Source organism: Siphateles boraxobius, unplaced genomic scaffold (assembly GCF_051911475.1).
Source record: "Siphateles boraxobius isolate OS27281-9 unplaced genomic scaffold, OSU_SipBor_1 77, whole genome shotgun sequence".
In the NCBI taxonomy this organism is placed as follows: Eukaryota; Metazoa; Chordata; class Actinopteri; order Cypriniformes; family Leuciscidae; genus Siphateles; species Siphateles boraxobius.
In genome coordinates this window covers 6,127,010-6,151,515 of record NW_027509205.1, presented here as the reverse complement: position 1 = coordinate 6,151,515, position 24,506 = coordinate 6,127,010, and the positions used below count along the sequence as shown (strand labels likewise).

Sequence of the window (24,506 nt, the reverse complement as noted above, 5' to 3'; positions counted from 1 at the left end):
GTACTACCATCCCTCAAGAGTTTCAAGTCTCTACGACGTACGCTTTGGTCTGCCCGCTCACTTTTAGGGCAGAATGTTTGTTGGTCCAAAATCCCAGGTTGCACTCCAAAGTGTCGTGTTGTGCGCTCTGCTGTGATCCATTTTCGGTGTCAACAGTCAAGCTGAGCTTGTATTGCTGTGAGCTGAGCTTGTTTGCTGGCGACCTTTAGACCCTCTCGCCACGGCCCAGGTGGGCGTGGCCTTTGACGGCTCCCCCGCCTCTGCGTCATTGTGTCATCGCTTCTCGGCCTTTTGGCTAAGATCAAGTATTTGGTCCTAGGGTAGAGACAGCGATCGCCTCTTGGAGGTTTTTCCGGCTTGGGTCCTTCAGTGACTTGAGCCCCAAACTTTTGAGAGGTACATTGATCCAGCTGCTTTTATTCCGGTTCTGTTTTAAGGTAAGACCTTTTTATCTATTTATTTATTTATTTATTGTTTTTTAAAGTTTTAGGCTGTTGGTGTCTCCACTATGTCGGCTGCCCGTGCCGGCATGAGGAGGCACCACAGCGTGCGTTTTTTATTCAAAGAAGTTGAGGGGAAGCTCCTGGGGATGTCACGTCTTGACTTCTCCAGGAAACTGATCCAAAAAACTCTAAATTTTAAACCTGATGATCTGAATTGCATCGTGACTCTGCCCCTGAACAAAGGATTTGATGTTAGTTTTAGAGCGGTTTCCCACCTGAATGATTTCTGGCACAGATTTGAAGTAGCTAAATCCCAGCTGTCCATGTTTACTGTTGAAAAGCTCTCTGACAACACACTTAAAACTGTGATTGTTAGAATGTTTAATGAGACAGTGACTGGGGAGGACATTTGTGTCTGGCTGGGCAGATTTTGCACAGTTCGAAGCCAGCCAGTCAAGGTTTTAGATGAGGATGGTATTTGGACATGCTCCTGGCGAATTCCCATTAAACAATGGGAAGACGCTGGGGGCTACCAGGGCCTGAAGCATCTGCCTTCTATGATTGTGTTGGGTGAGAACAGAGGCTACATTCACTACCAGGGTATGCCCAAATTATGTAGAAAATGTGGAAAGTTTGGGCACTTAGCTGAAGCATGCCAGGAAATGATATGTGGGAAATGCAGAGAAATTGGTCATACTTTTGAAGAGTGTACCAATGGCAGGCGGTGCAACCTCTGTGGGGAGTCATCCCATCTCTACAGAGATTGCCCTAAAAGTTTTGCCAACAAACTGAAAGGCAACAAAATGGCCGCCCCACATGTGGAACAAACAAAAGAGCAAAGGAAGGAGGAGGCGGTCCCTGAGGTTTTGGCGGGAAATTCTATTTCCCAGCCAGCCTCAGGGAGTGGGCAGGAGGAAGGAAGTGGGGCGGCCACAGGGGCGGAGTCAAGTTTTAACAGCGAACAGAGTGAGGAAGCCGTTCCCCAACAAGAGAGAAGTGAAAACAAAATGGAGGAGGAGGAGGAGGATGCAACGGCTTCCTCACTCTACACCGTATCGGAGGTTAGTGTGGTGGATAGTGGGGGTGAATCCGAGGGTTCACTCCCCAATGCTCAGGTGCAAAAAAGGTCTGCGAGATCTCCTCTGCTTCAAACAGAGGAGAAAAGGCTCCGGGCATCGCATCGGCTAGATAGTTCCTCTTCGTTAGATCTAGACCGTATGTGGCCCGCAGAATCTCCCAATGAAGTCTCCTTTTTGCACGTTAAGCTTAGAACATCGTCACCGAAGGAGCCACAAGAGGTTCTCTCTGTGGACTCTGAGGCGGCGAGCATTTGCCCTCCTGATCCCAGTTTTTCTGGGGAAAGGGAGAAGCAAGTGCTACATGACATAACATGATTTTAATGTAACTTTCTGCAGTCTTTTGGTTTTATCCTTCTATTAATGCTTGTATTTTTAACCATACTGCTCATGGCCCTCACTATCTCTACAATCAATGTGAGAAGTGTGAGGTCTACTTTGCGAGCACAGAGTGTGTTATCCTTTTTAAAAACTTTTAAGTCAGATGTGTTTTTATTGCAAGAATGTGGTTTGCCCTTTTTAACAAATTACAGGAAGTGGGAGGAGATTTGGACCCCAGGATTTTCCATTTGGAGTGGGTCCAATTTTAACAAAAATGACGGTGTTGCTATTTTAATAAAAAATCCCAACCTTTTGGTGAAGGGCAGCACTGTGGTGAGGGACGGGCGGGCAATTTTAGCAAATCTGACTTTTTTAGGTAAGGATCTTAACATTTTAAATATGTATGGTTTTACTGAAAAAAATAACAGGTATGAGCTTTTAGAAGACTTGCAACCCCACATGCTAGGCAGGGCTCCCCTAGTGGTAGCAGGGGATTTTAATTGTGTATTATCAAAAAAGGACAGAAGGAGGGTAGGAGAGGATTTTAAGGTCGACAAGACATCGGTTTTATTACAAAATGTAGTCAAAGATTTTAAGTTAGTTGACTGTTTTAAAACAATGCATCAAAGAGAGGAAGGCTTCACCTGGTTCAGTGGTGACGGTGCCAGAGCCTCTCGAATTGACTATATTTTTACCAGGGACCTCCCGCCGACCGATGCTACATTGACCCCCCTCTTTTTTTCCGACCACATGATGCTGTCTTGCACTCTTTCACTCCCCACGGGTGTGACTGCAGGGGGAGGGCTGTGGAAGCTGAACTGTTCCCTATTAGAGGACGAGGAAGTGGTTAGTGAGTATAGGGAGCAGTTCAGCCAATGGCAGACCCTCCAGGACTTTTACGACTCACGTGCACAGTGGTGGGAGATGGTGAAACAAAGGACAGGACGGTTTTTTAAACAAATTGGAAAAGAAAAAAAGAATAAAGAAAAAAGACGCATGATGGGGTTGCAAAAAAGACTGCAGAGATATTTTAACCTTTTAAACAATGGATTGGATTTTACAAATGAAATAAAAGAAGTAAAGAAAGAAATGTCAGATCTGTCTGAAACAAAGAGCAAAGGTGTAATTTTAAGATGTAGAGAAAGGGAGTTAGAGGAAGGAGAGAAGTGTACCAGGTATTTTTTTAAAAAGACAATAGCTCGGGGAGGGTCGATCAATATTTTAAAAACTTTTAGAGGGGGGGAAGTAAATACAACTGACCTGATTTTAGGGGAAATTGAAAGTTTTTACAGTAATTTATACGGCACTAAAGAGGTACACAATGGCATCTTAGAGGAAGTTTTAGGGTTTTTAGATAAAAAAGTTAAGAGTCCAAATGTGCTTTTATCCCAGGATTTTAATCTTTTAGAATTGGAAAAAGCTTTAAAGGGTTTTAAGAAGGGGAAGTCCCCGGGCATGGACGGACTCCCCTTTGAGTTTTATCTGACTTTCTGGGACATTTTAGCACATGACTTACTTACAGTTTTTAAAGAATTTGAGACTCTTGACAGACTTCCAGACAGCTTTAGAGTAGGGATAGTTACATTACTGTACAAAAAAGGAGACAAGACTGACTTGAGAAACTGGCGACCAATCACTCTTTTAAATTATGATTGTAAACTTTTTAGTAAGATTTTAGCTACACGCATGTCGACTGTTTTAGAGGACGTAATCCACCTGGATCAAGCTTGCGCTGTGCCCGGCAGGAAGATCACGGACAGCCTGGTACTGATCAGAGACGCCATCTGTTATGCGAGAGACAGAAACATTAGGCTTGTAGTCCTAAATTTAGACTTTGAAAAAGCTTTTGATCGGGTCTCGCACCAGTACCTCCTTCAGGTACTGCAAAAAATGGGCTTTCCAGAGAGGTTTATAGCTTGGGTGGGACTGCTGTATGAGGGCTTAAGCAGCAAATTTCTTGCAAATGGGCATCTTTCCAAAGCTGTAAATATCCACAGCGGTGTCCGTCAGGGGTGTCCTTTATCTCCCCTTCTGTATGTGGCTTGTATTGAGCCACTGGCACAGATCTTGAGAAGGGATAAATGGATTAAAGGACTAGATATCCCAGGAACTGGTGGACTGACGGCGACCTGCGTTTTATATATGGATGACGTGACCCTTTTAGCGACTGACTTTTTATCAGTACGAAGAGCAATGGACTTGACTGACTGGTACGGTCGGGCCTCGGGCGCCAAGCTTAACAGGAGTAAGTCCGAGGCCCTGCTCTTCGGGCCGTGGGGCGACGTGGACACAGGAGGACTAGATTTGGATTTTAAAGAAAAGGATTTGAAAATTTTAGGAGTAAAATTTGACAGGGAGGGTGGAGGACCAGGAAACTGGACTGACATGTTAGGGAAAGTCAGACAAAGACTGGGCTTTTGGGGACTAAGACAACTGACGTTAGAAGGCAAGATTTTAATTTTTAAAGCAGTGATTTTACCACTAATTTTACTTGTCTGTTCTGTTTTTAGTCCCCCAAGACGATTCCTGGCTAAGTTGGAGAGGGCGGTATTTTATTTCCTGTGGGGGTCCAAGTGGGAACGAATCAAGAGGGAGGTCGTTAAAAAGAAAAAAGAGAATGGCGGGAAAGGCCTCCCAGACCCCCACCTGTTTTTAGGCAGCCGCTTTGCCGCCCTCCATATCCAGTATGCACTGACCCCATCCAGAGAACACAAGACAGCAGCCATGACCCGATTCTGGATGGGGTCATACCTAAGAAGTTTGAAAATTTTACCCATTGATCTTAAAAGTCCAGTGTCTTTTAATTTGTCAAAAGAGCATAGTTTTATTAAGAAATTTTTAAAGAAATATCTTTTAGAAACAAATGATGCCACTGTTTTAACTAATCACAAGTCTCTCGTCTCTCTTGTGCAGGATCGAGAATCGGTGAGTCCAGTTCCAGGCCTCACACTAGGTGAGGCCAAAGACGTTTGGAGGAACGCAGCCCACCCAGCTCTCCAGAACAGGCTTAAGGACCTGTCGTGGATGGTGGCTCATGAGATCCTCCCGGTCAGGGCGGTCATGCACTCCAGAGGCATGGCCAAAAACTCCACCTGCCCACGGTCCGGATGTGGTTCCCCGGAGACCGTTCAACATCTGCTCTGGGAGTGCGGCGCTGCGCGGGACCTGTGGGCCAAGACAGGCCCCCTGTTTTTCCCGTGCCTGCCAGCGGGTGGGGCCCAGGTGGACTATAAGCTCGCCATCCTGGGGGTGGGTCAGGGCTTGAAGGAGTTGACACCACCAACGTTTGCCTCGCTCTGGCTCACCCTCAACCACATCAAGGATGCCATCTGGGTCACCAGAAACCTGCTGGTGGGGAAACGCGTGACGGTCCCCCTCCACGCGTGCGAGCAGAGGATAACATCAACGCTGCAGGGTGGGCCGCACGTCGTTATTCGGATGGGGGGGCCGAGGTCACACGGAGAAGGTCCCGGCCGCCACCGTACCTGGCCGCCCGTAGATGCACCCTCACCACTCTGGCTACGGGAACAGCGGGCCAGCGGGCCGGAGGAGAGGGGATCTCCGCTGGGCACTGGAAGCGAGGAGTCTGGGGCCTGTTCTGGAGACCTGGAGTGAATGGACATTCTTGATAGGGACTCACCCTCGATCCTGTACAAGAGATGTTTTATTTGGCATATTTTATTGTTTTATTGTTTTATATTTGCATTCCTATTTTATTTTAATCCATTTTACCTTTACTTTAAAACAACACACAACATACATGGACTTTTACACAACACATCAACATAACTGATTTTTAACTGTAACTTATGTCCTTTTTGTTGTTTTAAGATATGTGCAAAAATGTGATTTTATAAGGAAAAAATGGATATTGAAAGAATGGAATGAAACAATGTGACAATAAACTTTTTTCGAAAGAAAAAATCTGTTCTTATCAGTTTAATATCTGATACGTGCCCTACCCGGGCACCATATATTAAATTGATTTTTGGAACTGGGAGATGGAAGAGGGGCTTGCTCCGTCCACTCCACGCATCGACCCGGTATTGCAGTACTTCTGGGAACGGTGCACCCCCAAAAACTGTGTTCAATGAAAGAGATGTTTTAGTCTTGTGTGGCAGCAGGTGTTAATGGAAGTAACGTATATTGCTGTGTATGGGTGCTTTAAAGGTGTTGTAGGTGATCATATGCTATACAGGTAATGGTGGTGTGAGAGGGAAAAAAAAACAACAACTCTGTTCTTATCTCGTTTAACATCTGATTCGTCCACTATCCGGTGACCGCGTATGAAATTGATTTTTGGCTCATGGATCCGGAGCATGAAAACAACATCATCCACAACAACAACAGCAAAAGAGCCCGACTCTGCAGGTTTTTGATGTCTCTCTCTTATCTCTTGGAGTTTTTACGAATGAGCTGATGAGTTGAATCAGGTGTGTGTTTGATTGTCCGACCGTTGGTGAGGATTGCGGAGAGGGACACGGTGCCTCTGACGGGAGGCCTGGGAATTCATACTTACCTGGCAGGGGAGACACCATGATCAGGAAGGTGGTTCACCCAGGGCGAGGCTCGGCCATTGCACTCCGGTTGTGCTGACCCCTGCGAATTCCCCAAATGTGGGAATCTCGACTGCATAATTTATGGTAGTGGGGGACTGCGTTCGCGCTCTCCCCTGGACACACTGGTTAAAAGAGCAGATTGTTCGAGTTCCTCTTCTTCTGGTAGTTAACGACCTAGGAAGTCCAGGGAATTGAACTGCAGTGGTTGATCGAGAGATGTAAAACTCTCAACCTAGGACCAGTCTGCAAAAGTAGGGCTGTTTTTTAGTTTTTTTTTTCATCATTCTTCAAATAATCTCCATTATTCAACCAGCGCTTTTATTGGCAGCAGTGGTCCTAGAAGCAAAGTTGTTCCGAATGAGGAGTTCTATCATGTGGTATGAATACCTTGTGCATGTGTGAAAAATCACCTGACATACAGTCGCCTATGGCCGTATTCATGTTGTTGTTTTTACTGTTTACAGCGCCACCAAGTGGCCAGTCGCCACATCCCTTTTCACCTGAGCACAGGCTGAGCCCGTGCACAGGTGTACCGACTTGGGTGTAATTGTCTCATTCCGTTGGAGAGTTATGGCCATTTAAGTAAAGCCCGCCTCACCCACTCCCAACGTTTTGGCGTCCCGTCGCCAACGTGAATCGAAATTCCGACTTTTTTCCCCATCGCTGTCGGCAATCAGACTCCAGGGAATCTTTCTGCACCGGTTTGGGTCAGATCGGGCGAAAGACCTAGGACTAGTGTGCAAAAGTAGCTTTTTCACAAAATCCCAAATACCCGAAAATCTCGCCAGCGCAACCATCGAATCCGAGGCCTGCGTCTTGTTCGGCCCGAGCCAAGGATTCCGGTGATGTAAGACACTTGGGTCTGCGACGGACGGTTCAGGAGTTACGAGGCATTTCGTACTTCTGATCGCTGCAGCGCCACCTTGGGGCCGATTGGGCCGAGCCTTGGTGATGTTGTAGACCGGGCGGGTACTACCATCCCTCAAGAGTTTCAAGTCTCTACGACGTACGCTTTGGTCTGCCCGCTCACTTTTAGGGCAGAATGTTTGTTGGTCCAAAATCCCAGGTTGCACTCCAAAGTGTCGTGTTGTGCGCTCTGCTGTGATCCATTTTCGGTGTCAACAGTCAAGCTGAGCTTGTATTGCTGTGAGCTGAGCTTGTTTGCTGGCGACCTTTAGACCCTCTCGCCACGGCCCAGGTGGGCGTGGCCTTTGACGGCTCCCCCGCCTCTGCGTCATTGTGTCATCGCTTCTCGGCCTTTTGGCTAAGATCAAGTGTCTGGTCACTGGTTGAGACAGCGATCGCCTCTTGGAGGTTTCTTGGCTCAAGATCACCCTGTATCCTGAGCCATACAACTTTTAGGAGGTACATTGATCCAGTTGCTTTTACTTCTGTACTGTATTAAGGTAAGATTTTTTATCTATTTATTTATTTATTGTTAATTGAATTATTATTTATTTGTATTTTATTTTATTGTTTATTTTTAGGCTGTTGGTGCCTCCAACATGTCGGCTGCCCGTGCCGGCGTGCGGAGGCACCACAGCGTGCGTTTTAGTTTTTTAGAAAAAGATGGAAAGAAGTTGGAAATGTCCAGACTAGATTTTTCTAGGAAACTGATGCAGAAATGTTTAGGGTTTACCCCCGTGGATTTGAATTGCATTCTGACCCTGCCTTTTAACAAAGGCTTTGATGTGAGTTTTAAGAATGCAGCACTGTTAAATGACTTCTGGCAACTCTTTGACACACATAAGACCCAGTTCTCCATGTTTAAAGTGGAGAAACTAACTGATAACACACAAAAAGTGGTTATTGTTAGGATGTTCAATGAGACTGTAAATGGAGAAGATGTTTGTACATGGTTGGGAAGATTTTGCACTGTGAGGGGCCAGGCTATGAAGGTTTATGATGAAGACGGTATTTGGAATTGTGCCTGGAGGGTCCCCATTAAGCAATGGGAAGACCCCCAGGGCTTCCAAGGTCTGAGGCATTTGCCACAAATGATAGTTCTGGGAGAAAACAGGGGCTACATCCACTATCAGGGGATGCCCAAACTCTGCCGGCGATGTGGGGAGTTGGGGCACTTTCTGGCATGCTTCAACAAAAGCATGCCAGAAAGTCTTTTGTAACAAGTGTAGAGAAATTGGACACTCTTTTGACGAATGTCCCAATGGCAGAAGGTGTAATCTTTGTGGAGACTTTTCCCATCTCTACAGAGATTGCCCCAAATCGTTTGCCAACAAAGTTAAAGCACACAAAATGGCGGTTGAGGAGAGAGTGCAACAGGATAACGAGGAGGCGGAGCCAGATTCAAATCTCCCGCCAAACCCTGTGATTGGTGGAGAGAAAGCAGATGACAGAGGTAACGAAGGGGTGGAGCAAAGGAGTGAAGTAAAACAAGGTGAGGAAGATCAAATGGAAGGGACAGATGAAGACAACACAGAGGTAAGTGAAAATGCAGGGGAGGATACAGACGAGTTACAAACAAAAAGTCAATTAAGTGAGCAACTCCCCTGTGCTCAATCGATAAATAAAAAGAGAGCGGCACATTCCCCTCTCTTGAAAGAAACCGATAAAGATAAAATAGGAAGATTCTCTGACTCCTCCTCGTCAGACGACCTGAATAGATTATTCCCAAGTCATACAGCAAATGAGATTTCTTTCTTATCGATTGAGCTGAAATCATCCACACCCAGGAGCTCACCCTGTGATTCAGAAGGGAAAGAAACTCATTCCCCTGCCTCCCCTTTGGTGGGAACGCAGGAAGAGTTTGTTTTACAAGGAAATCTGTTTTTTAATGGATAGTTGTTTTTAAATTTTTTAAAATGTTGTATCTGTCTTCTTTTATACTCATTTTAATGCTCACGACCATCACTATCTCCACTTTAAACGTGAGAAGTGTGATGTCACAAATGAGAGCACAAACAGTTTTAAATTTTTTAAGTACACAACCCTCTGATGTCTTTTTACTACAGGAATGTGCCTTACCCTTTTTAAAAGACTACAAGAAGTGGGAAGACCAATGGCAGCAAGGACCCTCCTTATGGAGTGGTTCAAATCAAAATAAAGCAGACGGAGTAGCCATCCTGATAAAAAACACACAAATATTGGTGAAAGGGAGCACAATATTAAGAGACGGACGGGCCCTTTTAGCCAATTTGACTTTTTTAGGGAGGGATTTTAATGTTTTAAACTTTTACGGGAACACAGAAAAAAATGACAGATACAGCCTTTTAATAGATATGCAGTCCCACTTACTAGGAAAGACTCCTTTAATTTTCGCAGGAGATTTTAATTGTGTTTTACAGAGGAAAGATAGGAAAGGGGCAGGGGAGGATTTTAAAAAGGACAAGACTACAGTTTTACTGCAAAATATAATAAAAGATTTTAGACTGACTGACGTTTTCAAATCCATGCATCCCAACAATGTGGGCCACACCTGGTTCAGTGGTGATGGCACCAGAGCTTCCCGCATTGATTATATTTTTACCAGAGACTGGTCTTTATTGGATGCCAGATTAACCCCACTTTTCTTTTCTGATCACACTATGCTATCTTGCACCCTATCACTTCCTCCCGGTTTGACAACAGGTAGAGGTCTGTGGAAGCTAAACTGCTCCCTGTTGGAAGACCTGGAGATAGTAAAAGAATACAGGGAGCAGTACAGCAATTGGCAGACCCTACAAGACTTCTATGATTCAAGAGCACAGTGGTGGGAGATGGTGAAGGGAAAGACCAAGACTTTTTTTAGATGGGCAGGGAAAAAGAAAAAAGGAAAAGAATATAGACAAATGGTGGGACTGCAAAAGAGGCTACAACGCTACTTTCATCTTTTTAATCAGGGGTTCGACTTTAAGGATGAAATAAAAGACGTCAAAAAGGAAATGTCTGAATTGGCAGAAGTTAAAAGTAGAGGAATTATTCTGAGAAGTAAAGAAAAGGAAATAGAGCAGGGAGAGAAATGTACACGATACTTTTTTAAGAAAATACTTAATAGAGGTGGAGCAATGGTGAAATTGAGAAACAAAGAAAGAGAAATGATGACAGACACAAATGGTATTTTAACAGTAGTAGAAAGTTTTTATGAGGAACTCTATGGAAAAAAGGTAATTGATGATGGTATTTTAAATGAAACACTAACCTTTATAGAGAAAACTGTAAAAGATAGTGCAGGTCTGACAAATGATTTTAACCTCCTTGAGATGGACAAAAGCTTAAAAAATTTTAAAAACGGGAAATCCCCTGGAGATGACGGACTCCCTCTAGAATTTTATCTGACCTTTTGGGACATTTTAAGACAAGACTTACTGGCTGTTTTTAATGACTTTGATAACCTCGACCGACTTCCAGACAGTTTTAGAATGGGTATAATGACACTTTTACACAAAAAAGACGACAAGACAGATTTAAAAAACTGGCGTCCTATAACCCTTTTAAACTTTGACTGTAAACTTTTTAGTAAACTTTTATCAACACGAATGTCAAGAGTTTTAGCAGAATTGATCAACCCGGATCAAGCCTGCGCCGTCCCTGGGAGAAAGATCACGGACAGCCTCGTACTGATAAGAGATGCCATCTGTTATGCGAGAGACAGAAATATTCGGCTGATAGTTTTAAACCTAGATTTTGAAAAAGCATTTGACAGAGTCTCGCACCATTACTTGTTTCAAGTATTGGGGAAAATGGGCTTTCCTGGGAGATTCTTAGCTTGGGTGGGATTGCTGTACAGGGACATAACCAGCAGAATCCTAGTTAATGGGAACCTTTCAAAAGCGATAGATATACGCAGCGGTGTCCGTCAGGGCTGTCCGTTATCTCCTCTCCTGTATGTGGCTTGCATCGAACCCCTAGCGCAGGTCTTGAGAACGGACAAGTGGATAACGGGACTGACCATACCCGGGACCGGAGGACTGACTGCAAAGACTGTTTTATATATGGATGATGTTAACCTTTTATGCACTGACGTTTTATCAATACAGAGGACCATGGACTTGACAGACTGGTTTGGGAAAGCGTCTGGAGCTAGACTGAACAGAGAAAAGACCCAGGCACAGTTCTATGGCCCATGGGAACCTAGCAAGACTGTTGGACTGGACATCACTATTAAAAAGACAGACTTAAAAATACTGGGCATAAAATTTGACAGAGACGGGGGAGGGAGTGGAAATTGGCATGATGTGATGGGAAAAGTGAGGAAAAAATTGGGGTTCTGGGGACTGAGACAGCTGACAGTTGAAGGGAAGGTTTTAATTCTAAAAGCGGTGATTTTACCACTGTTCTTATTGTTATGTTCTGTTTTTTTCCCCCCTAGATTCTTTCTTGTATCTCTGGACCGGTCCATGTTTTATTTCCTGTGGGGGTCCAAGTGGGAGAGGCTAAAAAGAGGAATTATGAAGAAAGCACCAAAAAATGGAGGAAAAGGCGTACCGGACCCTCACTTGTTTTTAGGAGCCAAATACACTGCACTACACCTAAAGTATGCCCTGACCCCATCCAGACAAGACAAAACAGCAGCCATGGCCCGGTTCTGGGTGGGGTCTTTTTTAAGATCCATCAATATTTTACCAACAGACTTGACAACACCACTTGCATTTGACCAACCCCCTGCATACACTCATATAAAAAAGTTTTTAAAGAATTTTAATTTGGAAAAAGAAAGAGTGACTGTTTTAACCAACCACCGCTCTATCCTCTCCCTTGTGCAGGAACGGGAACAAGTGTGTCCAGTGCGCGGGCTCACTCTAGGTGAAGCCCAAAAGGTTTGGCGAAATGTATCCCACTCAGCTCTTCATAACCGACACCGAGACCTGGCTTGGATGGCTGCCCATGAGATCCTCCCGGTCAGGGCCGTGATGCACTCCCGAGGCATGTCAGAGAATCCCATCTGCCCGCGGCCCGGGTGCGGCGCGCCCGAGACCGTGAGGCACGCCCTCTGGGAGTGCAGTTCTGTGAGGGACCTGTGGGCAACAGCTGGCCCCCAGCAATTCCCGTACCTGCCAGTAGGGGGGGTCCCAGACTACCCTATGGGGAGAGGAGGGGTGAGCCAAGATGAAACACCAGCTAAAACACCATCAAAGCTATGGCTCACCATCCTCTGTATCAAAGACGCCATTTGGACCTCCAGAAACCTACTGGTAGGGAAGCGCATGCAGGTGTCCCTCCACGCCACCATCCAGCTGGCTAAGTCAAGGCTGCAGGATTACACCGCATGTCGCCATTCGGATGTGGGGGTCAGAGCTTCACAGGAAAAGGTCCCCATAGCCACGAGCCCTGACTGCCCGTAGATGCCCCCCAACATCTTAGGTGGAGCAGCGGCGCCTCGGTTCAAGAGGATCTCCTCCGGGCCCAGAAGGGTTGGGTCCTTGGGACTGGTTCTGAAGAGCTGAGTGGAGGTTTAAAATGGTTATAAGGACATACCCACTCCTGTACAATGGAAGAGAGAGCTTTTAAACTCTGTTTTTATTTTATTTTATTTTTTTATTGTTTTATCGGTATATTTATTCTATATTTTACCTTTTTTATTCATACCTTACTTAATTTTTTATTTTTAACAGAATGCTTTTCTTTTACTTAAAAAAAGTATATGTACTGTATATGTATATATGTATACGTGTATGTATTTATATATATATGTGTGTGTATGTGTATGTATATATATATATATATATGTACATGGGCAAATGGAACTGTTTTATCGCTTCAAAAACAAAAGAACAAAGAACAAAAAAGCATGTGAACATTCTGTAAAAATGATATGATGTATAAATGAATGAAATGGCACAATAAAAATATGTCAAAAGAAAAAAATCTGTTCTTATCAGTTTAATATCTGATACGTGCCCTACCCGGGCACCATATATTAAATTGATTTTTGGAACTGGGAGATGGAAGAGGGGCTTGCTCCGTCCACTCCACGCATCGACCCGGTATTGCAGTACTTCTGGGAACGGTGCACCCCCAAAAACTGTGTTCAATGAAAGAGATGTTTTAGTCTTGTGTGGCAGCAGGTGTTAATGGAAGTAACGTATATTGCTGTGTATGGGTGCTTTAAAGGTGTTGTAGGTGATCATATGCTATACAGGTAATGGTGGTGTGAGAGGGAAAAAAAAACAACAACTCTGTTCTTATCTCGTTTAACATCTGATTCGTCCACTATCCGGTGACCGCGTATGAAATTGATTTTTGGCTCATGGATCCGGAGCATGAAAACAACATCATCCACAACAACAACAGCAAAAGAGCCCGACTCTGCAGGTTTTTGATGTCTCTCTCTTATCTCTTGGAGTTTTTACGAATGAGCTGATGAGTTGAATCAGGTGTGTGTTTGATTGTCCGACCGTTGGTGAGGATTGCGGAGAGGGACACGGTGCCTCTGACGGGAGGCCTGGGAATTCATACTTACCTGGCAGGGGAGACACCATGATCAGGAAGGTGGTTCACCCAGGGCGAGGCTCGGCCATTGCACTCCGGTTGTGCTGACCCCTGCGAATTCCCCAAATGTGGGAATCTCGACTGCATAATTTATGGTAGTGGGGGACTGCGTTCGCGCTCTCCCCTGGACACACTGGTTAAAAGAGCAGATTGTTCGAGTTCCTCTTCTTCTGGTAGTTAACGACCTAGGAAGTCCAGGGAATTGAACTGCAGTGGTTGATCGAGAGATGTAAAACTCTCAACCTAGGACCAGTCTGCAAAAGTAGGGCTGTTTTTTAGTTTTTTTTTTCATCATTCTTCAAATAATCTCCATTATTCAACCAGCGCTTTTATTGGCAGCAGTGGTCCTAGAAGCAAAGTTGTTCCGAATGAGGAGTTCTATCATGTGGTATGAATACCTTGTGCATGTGTGAAAAATCACCTGACATACAGTCGCCTATGGCCGTATTCATGTTGTTGTTTTTACTGTTTACAGCGCCACCAAGTGGCCAGTCGCCACATCCCTTTTCACCTGAGCACAGGCTGAGCCCGTGCACAGGTGTACCGACTTGGGTGTAATTGTCTCATTCCGTTGGAGAGTTATGGCCATTTAAGTAAAGCCCGCCTCGCCCACTCCCAACGTTTTGGCGTCCCGTCGCCAACGTGAATCGAAATTCCGACTTTTTTCCCCATCGCTGTCGGCAATCAGACTCCAGGGAATCTTTCTGCACCGGTTTGGGTCAGATCGGGCGAAAGACCTAGGACTAGTGTGCAAAAGTAGCTTTTTCACAAAATCCCAAATACCCGAAAATCTCGCCAGCGCAACCATCGAATCCGAGGCCTGCGTCTTGTTCGGCCCGAGCCAAGGATTCCGGTGATGTAAGACACTTGGGTCTGCGACGGACGGTTCAGGAGTTACGAGGCATTTCGTACTTCTGATCGCTGCAGCGCCACCTTGGGGCCGATTGGGCCGAGCCTTGGTGATGTTGTAGACCGGGCGGGTACTACCATCCCTCAAGAGTTTCAAGTCTCTACGACGTACGCTTTGGTCTGCCCGCTCACTTTTAGGGCAGAATGTTTGTTGGTCCAAAATCCCAGGTTGCACTCCAAAGTGTCGTGTTGTGCGCTCTGCTGTGATCCATTTTCGGTGTCAACAGTCAAGCTGAGCTTGTATTGCTGTGAGCTGAGCTTGTTTGCTGGCGACCTTTAGACCCTCTCGCCACGGCCCAGGTGGGCGTGGCCTTTGACGGCTCCCCCGCCTCTGCGTCATTGTGTCATCGCTTCTCGGCCTTTTGGCTAAGATCAAGTGTCTGGTCACTGGTTGAGACAGCGATCGCCTCTTGGAGGTTTCTTGGCTCAAGATCACCCTGTATCCTGAGCCATACAACTTTTAGGAGGTACATTGATCCAGTTGCTTTTACTTCTGTACTGTATTAAGGTAAGATTTTTTATCTATTTATTTATTTATTGTTAATTGAATTATTATTTATTTGTATTTTATTTTATTGTTTATTTTTAGGCTGTTGGTGCCTCCAACATGTCGGCTGCCCGTGCCGGCGTGCGGAGGCACCACAGCGTGCGTTTTAGTTTTTTAGAAAAAGATGGAAAGAAGTTGGAAATGTCCAGACTAGATTTTTCTAGGAAACTGATGCAGAAATGTTTAGGGTTTACCCCCGTGGATTTGAATTGCATTCTGACCCTGCCTTTTAACAAAGGCTTTGATGTGAGTTTTAAGAATGCAGCACTGTTAAATGACTTCTGGCAACTCTTTGACACACATAAGACCCAGTTCTCCATGTTTAAAGTGGAGAAACTAACTGATAACACACAAAAAGTGGTTATTGTTAGGATGTTCAATGAGACTGTAAATGGAGAAGATGTTTGTACATGGTTGGGAAGATTTTGCACTGTGAGGGGCCAGGCTATGAAGGTTTATGATGAAGACGGTATTTGGAATTGTGCCTGGAGGGTCCCCATTAAGCAATGGGAAGACCCCCAGGGCTTCCAAGGTCTGAGGCATTTGCCACAAATGATAGTTCTGGGAGAAAACAGGGGCTACATCCACTATCAGGGGATGCCCAAACTCTGCCGGCGATGTGGGGAGTTGGGGCACTTTCTGGCATGCTTCAACAAAAGCATGCCAGAAAGTCTTTTGTAACAAGTGTAGAGAAATTGGACACTCTTTTGACGAATGTCCCAATGGCAGAAGGTGTAATCTTTGTGGAGACTTTTCCCATCTCTACAGAGATTGCCCCAAATCGTTTGCCAACAAAGTTAAAGCACACAAAATGGCGGTTGAGGAGAGAGTGCAACAGGATAACGAGGAGGCGGAGCCAGATTCAAATCTCCCGCCAAACCCTGTGATTGGTGGAGAGAAAGCAGATGACAGAGGTAACGAAGGGGTGGAGCAAAGGAGTGAAGTAAAACAAGGTGAGGAAGATCAAATGGAAGGGACAGATGAAGACAACACAGAGGTAAGTGAAAATGCAGGGGAGGATACAGACGAGTTACAAACAAAAAGTCAATTAAGTGAGCAACTCCCCTGTGCTCAATCGATAAATAAAAAGAGAGCGGCACATTCCCCTCTCTTGAAAGAAACCGATAAAGATAAAATAGGAAGATTCTCTGACTCCTCCTCGTCAGACGACCTGAATAGATTATTCCCAAGTCATACAGCAAATGAGATTTCTTTCTTATCGATTGAGCTGAAATCATCCACACCCAGGAGCTCACCCTGTGATTCAGAAGGGAAAGAAACTCATTCCCCTGCCTCCCCTTTGGTGGGAACGCAGGAAGAGTTTGTTTTACAAGGAAATCTGTTTTTTAATGGATAGTTGTTTTTAAATTTTTTAAAATGTTGTATCTGTCTTCTTTTATACTCATTTTAATGCTCACGACCATCACTATCTCCACTTTAAACGTGAGAAGTGTGATGTCACAAATGAGAGCACAAACAGTTTTAAATTTTTTAAGTACACAACCCTCTGATGTCTTTTTACTACAGGAATGTGCCTTACCCTTTTTAAAAGACTACAAGAAGTGGGAAGACCAATGGCAGCAAGGACCCTCCTTATGGAGTGGTTCAAATCAAAATAAAGCAGACGGAGTAGCCATCCTGATAAAAAACACACAAATATTGGTGAAAGGGAGCACAATATTAAGAGACGGACGGGCCCTTTTAGCCAATTTGACTTTTTTAGGGAGGGATTTTAATGTTTTAAACTTTTACGGGAACACAGAAAAAAATGACAGATACAGCCTTTTAATAGATATGCAGTCCCACTTACTAGGAAAGACTCCTTTAATTTTCGCAGGAGATTTTAATTGTGTTTTACAGAGGAAAGATAGGAAAGGGGCAGGGGAGGATTTTAAAAAGGACAAGACTACAGTTTTACTGCAAAATATAATAAAAGATTTTAGACTGACTGACGTTTTCAAATCCATGCATCCCAACAATGTGGGCCACACCTGGTTCAGTGGTGATGGCACCAGAGCTTCCCGCATTGATTATATTTTTACCAGAGACTGGTCTTTATTGGATGCCAGATTAACCCCACTTTTCTTTTCTGATCACACTATGCTATCTTGCACCCTATCACTTCCTCCCGGTTTGACAACAGGTAGAGGTCTGTGGAAGCTAAACTGCTCCCTGTTGGAAGACCTGGAGATAGTAAAAGAATACAGGGAGCAGTACAGCAATTGGCAGACCCTACAAGACTTCTATGATTCAAGAGCACAGTGGTGGGAGATGGTGAAGGGAAAGACCAAGACTTTTTTTAGATGGGCAGGGAAAAAGAAAAAAGGAAAAGAATATAGACAAATGGTGGGACTGCAAAAGAGGCTACAACGCTACTTTCATCTTTTTAATCAGGGGTTCGACTTTAAGGATGAAATAAAAGACGTCAAAAAGGAAATGTCTGAATTGGCAGAAGTTAAAAGTAGAGGAATTATTCTGAGAAGTAAAGAAAAGGAAATAGAGCAGGGAGAGAAATGTACACGATACTTTTTTAAGAAAATACTTAATAGAGGTGGAGCAATGGTGAAATTGAGAAACAAAGAAAGAGAAATGATGACAGACACAAATGGTATTTTAACAGTAGTAGAAAGTTTTTATGAGGAACTCTATGGAAAAAAGGTAATTGATGATGGTATTTTAAATGAAACACTAACCTTTATAGAGAAAACTGTAAAAGATAGTGCAGGTCTGACAAATGATTTTAACCTCCTTGAGATGGACAAAAGCTTAAAAAATTTTAAAAACGGGAAATCCCCTGGAGATGACGGACTCCCTCTAGAATTTTATCTGACCTTTTGGGACATTTTAAGACAAGACTTACTGGCTGTTTTTAATGACTTTGATAACCTCGACCGACTTCCAGACAGTTTTAGAATGGGTATAATGACACTTTTACACAAAAAAGACGACAAGACAGATTTAAAAAACTGGCGTCCTATAACCCTTTTAAACTTTGACTGTAAACTTTTTAGTAAACTTTTATCAACACGAATGTCAAGAGTTTTAGCAGAATTGATCAACCCGGATCAAGCCTGCGCCGTCCCTGGGAGAAAGATCACGGACAGCCTCGTACTGATAAGAGATGCCATCTGTTATGCGAGAGACAGAAATATTCGGCTGATAGTTTTAAACCTAGATTTTGAAAAAGCATTTGACAGAGTCTCGCACCATTACTTGTTTCAAGTATTGGGGAAAATGGGCTTTCCTGGGAGATTCTTAGCTTGGGTGGGATTGCTGTACAGGGACATAACCAGCAGAATCCTAGTTAATGGGAACCTTTCAAAAGCGATAGATATACGCAGCGGTGTCCGTCAGGGCTGTCCGTTATCTCCTCTCCTGTATGTGGCTTGCATCGAACCCCTAGCGCAGGTCTTGAGAACGGACAAGTGGATAACGGGACTGACCATACCCGGGACCGGAGGACTGACTGCAAAGACTGTTTTATATATGGATGATGTTAACCTTTTATGCACTGACGTTTTATCAATACAGAGGACCATGGACTTGACAGACTGGTTTGGGAAAGCGTCTGGAGCTAGACTGAACAGAGAAAAGACCCAGGCACAGTTCTATGGCCCATGGGAACCTAGCAAGACTGTTGGACTGGACATCACTATTAAAAAGACAGACTTAAAAATACTGGGCATAAAATTTGACAGAGACGGGGGAGGGAGTGGAAATTGGCATGATGTGATGGGAAAAGTGAGGAAAAAATTGGGGTTCTGGGGACTGAGACAGCTGACAGTTGAAGGGAAGGTTTTAATTCTAAAAGCGGTGATTTTACCACTGTTCTTATTGTTATGTTCTGTTTTTTTCCCCCCTAGATTCTTTCTTGTATCTCTGGACCGGTCCATGTTTTATTTCCTGTGGGGGTCCAAGTGGGAGAGGCTAAAAAGAGGAATTATGAAGAAAGCACCAAAAAATGGAGGAAAAGGCGTACCGGACCCTCACTTGTTTTTAGGAGCCAAATACACTGCACTACACCTAAAGTATGCCCTGACCCCATCCAGACAAGACAAAACAGCAGCCATGGCCCGGTTCTGGGTGGGGTCTTTTTTAAGATCCATCAATATTTTACCAACAGACTTGACAACACCACTTGCATTTGACCAACCCCCTGCATACACTCATATAAAAAAGTTTTTAAAGAATTTTAATTTGGAAAAAGAAAGAGTGACTGTTTTAACCAACCACCGCTCTATCCTCTCCCTTGTGCAGGAACGGGAACAAGTGTGTCCAGTGCGCGGGCTCACTCTAGGTGAAGCCCAAAAGGTTTGGCGAAATGTATCCCACTCAGCTCTTCATAACCGACACCGAGACCTGGCTTGGATGGCTGCCCATGAGATCCTCCCGGTCAGGGCCGTGATGCACTCCCGAGGCATGTCAGAGAATCCCATCTGCCCGCGGCCCGGGTGCGGCGCGCCCGAGACCGTGAGGCACGCCCTCTGGGAGTGCAGTTCTGTGAGGGACCTGTGGGCAACAGCTGGCCCCCAGCAATTCCCGTACCTGCCAGTAGGGGGGGTCCCAGACTACCCTATGGGGAGAGGAGGGGTGAGCCAAGATGAAACACCAGCTAAAACACCATCAAAGCTATGGCTCACCATCCTCTGTATCAAAGACGCCATTTGGACCTCCAGAAACCTACTGGTAGGGAAGCGCATGCAGGTGTCCCTCCACGCCACCATCCAGCTGGCTAAGTCAAGGCTGCAGGATTACACCGCATGTCGCCATTCGGATGTGGGGGTCAGAGCTTCACAGGAAAAGGTCCCCATAGCCACGAGCCCTGACTGCCCGTAGATGCCCCCCAACATCTTAGGTGGAGCAGCGGCGCCTCGGTTCAAGAGGATCTCCTCCGGGCCCAGAAGGGTTGGGTCCTTGGGACTGGTTCTGAAGAGCTGAGTGGAGGTTTAAAATGGTTATAAGGACATACCCACTCCTGTACAATGGAAGAGAGAGCTTTTAAACTCTGTTTTTATTTTATTTTATTTTTTTATTGTTTTATCGGTATATTTATTCTATATTTTACCTTTTTTATTCATACCTTACTTAATTTTTTATTTTTAACAGAATGCTTTTCTTTTACTTAAAAAAAGTATATGTACTGTATATGTATATATGTATACGTGTATGTATTTATATATATATGTGTGTGTATGTGTATGTATATATATATATATATATGTACATGGGCAAATGGAACTGTTTTATCGCTTCAAAAACAAAAGAACAAAGAACAAAAAAGCATGTGAACATTCTGTAAAAATGATATGATGTATAAATGAATGAAATGGCACAATAAAAATATGTCAAAAGAAAAAAATCTGTTCTTATCAGTTTAATATCTGATACGTGCCCTACCCGGGCACCATATATTAAATTGATTTTTGGAACTGGGAGATGGAAGAGGGGCTTGCTCCGTCCACTCCACGCATCGACCCGGTATTGCAGTACTTCTGGGAACGGTGCACCCCCAAAAACTGTGTTCAATGAAAGAGATGTTTTAGTCTTGTGTGGCAGCAGGTGTTAATGGAAGTAACGTATATTGCTGTGTATGGGTGCTTTAAAGGTGTTGTAGGTGATCATATGCTATACAGGTAATGGTGGTGTGAGAGGGAAAAAAAAACAACAACTCTGTTCTTATCTCGTTTAACATCTGATTCGTCCACTATCCGGTGACCGCGTATGAAATTGATTTTTGGCTCATGGATCCGGAGCATGAAAACAACATCATCCACAACAACAACAGCAAAAGAGCCCGACTCTGCAGGTTTTTGATGTCTCTCTCTTATCTCTTGGAGTTTTTACGAATGAGCTGATGAGTTGAATCAGGTGTGTGTTTGATTGTCCGACCGTTGGTGAGGATTGCGGAGAGGGACACGGTGCCTCTGACGGGAGGCCTGGGAATTCATACTTACCTGGCAGGGGAGACACCATGATCAGGAAGGTGGTTCACCCAGGGCGAGGCTCGGCCATTGCACTCCGGTTGTGCTGACCCCTGCGAATTCCCCAAATGTGGGAATCTCGACTGCATAATTTATGGTAGTGGGGGACTGCGTTCGCGCTCTCCCCTGGACACACTGGTTAAAAGAGCAGATTGTTCGAGTTCCTCTTCTTCTGGTAGTTAACGACCTAGGAAGTCCAGGGAATTGAACTGCAGTGGTTGATCGAGAGATGTAAAACTCTCAACCTAGGACCAGTCTGCAAAAGTAGGGCTGTTTTTTAGTTTTTTTTTTCATCATTCTTCAAATAATCTCCATTATTCAACCAGCGCTTTTATTGGCAGCAGTGGTCCTAGAAGCAAAGTTGTTCCGAATGAGGAGTTCTATCATGTGGTATGAATACCTTGTGCATGTGTGAAAAATCACCTGACATACAGTCGCCTATGGCCGTATTCATGTTGTTGTTTTTACTGTTTACAGCGCCACCAAGTGGCCAGTCGCCACATCCCTTTTCACCTGAGCACAGGCTGAGCCCGTGCACAGGTGTACCGACTTGGGTGTAATTGTCTCATTCCGTTGGAGAGTTATGGCCATTTAAGTAAAGCCCGCCTCGCCCACTCCCAACGTTTTGGCGTCCCGTCGCCAACGTGAATCGAAATTCCGACTTTTTTCCCCATCGCTGTCGGCAATCAGACTCCAGGGAATCTTTCTGCACCGGTTTGGGTCAGATCGGGCGAAAGACCTAGGACTAGTGTGCAAAAGTAGCTTTTTCACAAAATCCCAAATACCCGAAAATCTCGCCAGCGCAACCATCGAATCCGAGGCCTGCGTCTTGTTCGGCCCGAGCCAAGGATTCCGGTGATGTAAGACACTTGGGTCTGCGACGGACGGTTCAGGAGTTACGAGGCATTTCGTACTTCTGATCGCTGCAGCGCCACCTTGGGGCCGATTGGGCCGAGCCTTGGTGATGTTGTAGACCGGGCGGGTACTACCATCCCTCAAGAGTTTCAAGTCTCTACGACGTACGCTTTGGTCTGCCCGCTCACTTTTAGGGCAGAATGTTTGTTGGTCCAAAATCCCAGGTTGCACTCCAAAGTGTCGTGTTGTGCGCTCTGCTGTGATCCATTTTCGGTGTCAACAGTCAAGCTGAGCTTGTATTGCTGTGAGCTGAGCTTGTTTGCTGGCGACCTTTAGACCCTCTCGCCACGGCCCAGGTGGGCGTGGCCTTTGACGGCTCCCCCGCCTCTGCGTCATTGTGTCATCGCTTCTCGGCCTTTTGGCTAAGATCAAGTGTCTGGTCACTGGTTGAGACAGCGATCGCCTCTTGGAGGTTTCTTGGCTCAAGATCACCCTGTATCCTGAGCCATACAACTTTTAGGAGGTACATTGATCCAGTTGCTTTTACTTCTGTACTGTATTAAGGTAAGATTTTTTATCTATTTATTTATTTATTGTTAATTGAATTATTATTTATTTGTATTTTATTTTATTGTTTATTTTTAGGCTGTTGGTGCCTCCAACATGTCGGCTGCCCGTGCCGGCGTGCGGAGGCACCACAGCGTGCGTTTTAGTTTTTTAGAAAAAGATGGAAAGAAGTTGGAAATGTCCAGACTAGATTTTTCTAGGAAACTGATGCAGAAATGTTTAGGGTTTACCCCCGTGGATTTGAATTGCATTCTGACCCTGCCTTTTAACAAAGGCTTTGATGTGAGTTTTAAGAATGCAGCACTGTTAAATGACTTCTGGCAACTCTTTGACACACATAAGACCCAGTTCTCCATGTTTAAAGTGGAGAAACTAACTGATAACACACAAAAAGTGGTTATTGTTAGGATGTTCAATGAGACTGTAAATGGAGAAGATGTTTGTACATGGTTGGGAAGATTTTGCACTGTGAGGGGCCAGGCTATGAAGGTTTATGATGAAGACGGTATTTGGAATTGTGCCTGGAGGGTCCCCATTAAGCAATGGGAAGACCCCCAGGGCTTCCAAGGTCTGAGGCATTTGCCACAAATGATAGTTCTGGGAGAAAACAGGGGCTACATCCACTATCAGGGGATGCCCAAACTCTGCCGGCGATGTGGGGAGTTGGGGCACTTTCTGGCATGCTTCAACAAAAGCATGCCAGAAAGTCTTTTGTAACAAGTGTAGAGAAATTGGACACTCTTTTGACGAATGTCCCAATGGCAGAAGGTGTAATCTTTGTGGAGACTTTTCCCATCTCTACAGAGATTGCCCCAAATCGTTTGCCAACAAAGTTAAAGCACACAAAATGGCGGTTGAGGAGAGAGTGCAACAGGATAACGAGGAGGCGGAGCCAGATTCAAATCTCCCGCCAAACCCTGTGATTGGTGGAGAGAAAGCAGATGACAGAGGTAACGAAGGGGTGGAGCAAAGGAGTGAAGTAAAACAAGGTGAGGAAGATCAAATGGAAGGGACAGATGAAGACAACACAGAGGTAAGTGAAAATGCAGGGGAGGATACAGACGAGTTACAAACAAAAAGTCAATTAAGTGAGCAACTCCCCTGTGCTCAATCGATAAATAAAAAGAGAGCGGCACATTCCCCTCTCTTGAAAGAAACCGATAAAGATAAAATAGGAAGATTCTCTGACTCCTCCTCGTCAGACGACCTGAATAGATTATTCCCAAGTCATACAGCAAATGAGATTTCTTTCTTATCGATTGAGCTGAAATCATCCACACCCAGGAGCTCACCCTGTGATTCAGAAGGGAAAGAAACTCATTCCCCTGCCTCCCCTTTGGTGGGAACGCAGGAAGAGTTTGTTTTACAAGGAAATCTGTTTTTTAATGGATAGTTGTTTTTAAATTTTTTAAAATGTTGTATCTGTCTTCTTTTATACTCATTTTAATGCTCACGACCATCACTATCTCCACTTTAAACGTGAGAAGTGTGATGTCACAAATGAGAGCACAAACAGTTTTAAATTTTTTAAGTACACAACCCTCTGATGTCTTTTTACTACAGGAATGTGCCTTACCCTTTTTAAAAGACTACAAGAAGTGGGAAGACCAATGGCAGCAAGGACCCTCCTTATGGAGTGGTTCAAATCAAAATAAAGCAGACGGAGTAGCCATCCTGATAAAAAACACACAAATATTGGTGAAAGGGAGCACAATATTAAGAGACGGACGGGCCCTTTTAGCCAATTTGACTTTTTTAGGGAGGGATTTTAATGTTTTAAACTTTTACGGGAACACAGAAAAAAATGACAGATACAGCCT

The 24,506-nt window shown here is 44.6% G+C and overlaps 5 non-coding genes and 1 pseudogene across 5 annotated transcripts; all 6 read left to right on the top strand.

Moving 5' to 3' along the window:
• The first annotated feature begins 5,740 nt into the window (after positions 1-5,740).
• On the top strand, positions 5,741-5,917 carry LOC143727402 (U2 spliceosomal RNA; annotated as a pseudogene).
• A 434-nt stretch (positions 5,918-6,351) lies between these two features.
• LOC143726753 (U1 spliceosomal RNA) lies at positions 6,352-6,515 on the top strand. The gene has a single exon (XR_013198986.1). It is a non-coding gene; the product is annotated as a U1 spliceosomal RNA (small nuclear RNA).
• A 6,655-nt stretch (positions 6,516-13,170) lies between these two features.
• Positions 13,171-13,356, top strand: LOC143727421 (U2 spliceosomal RNA). The gene has a single exon (XR_013199486.1). It is a non-coding gene; the product is annotated as a U2 spliceosomal RNA (small nuclear RNA).
• A 434-nt stretch (positions 13,357-13,790) lies between these two features.
• Positions 13,791-13,954, top strand: LOC143726752 (U1 spliceosomal RNA). The gene has a single exon (XR_013198984.1). It is a non-coding gene; the product is annotated as a U1 spliceosomal RNA (small nuclear RNA).
• Positions 13,955-20,609: 6,655 nt separating this feature from the next.
• Positions 20,610-20,795, top strand: LOC143727420 (U2 spliceosomal RNA). The gene has a single exon (XR_013199485.1). It is a non-coding gene; the product is annotated as a U2 spliceosomal RNA (small nuclear RNA).
• Positions 20,796-21,229: 434 nt separating this feature from the next.
• LOC143726750 (U1 spliceosomal RNA) lies at positions 21,230-21,393 on the top strand. Its single transcript, XR_013198982.1, has one exon. It is a non-coding gene; the product is annotated as a U1 spliceosomal RNA (small nuclear RNA).
• The last annotated feature ends 3,113 nt before the right edge of the window (positions 21,394-24,506 follow it).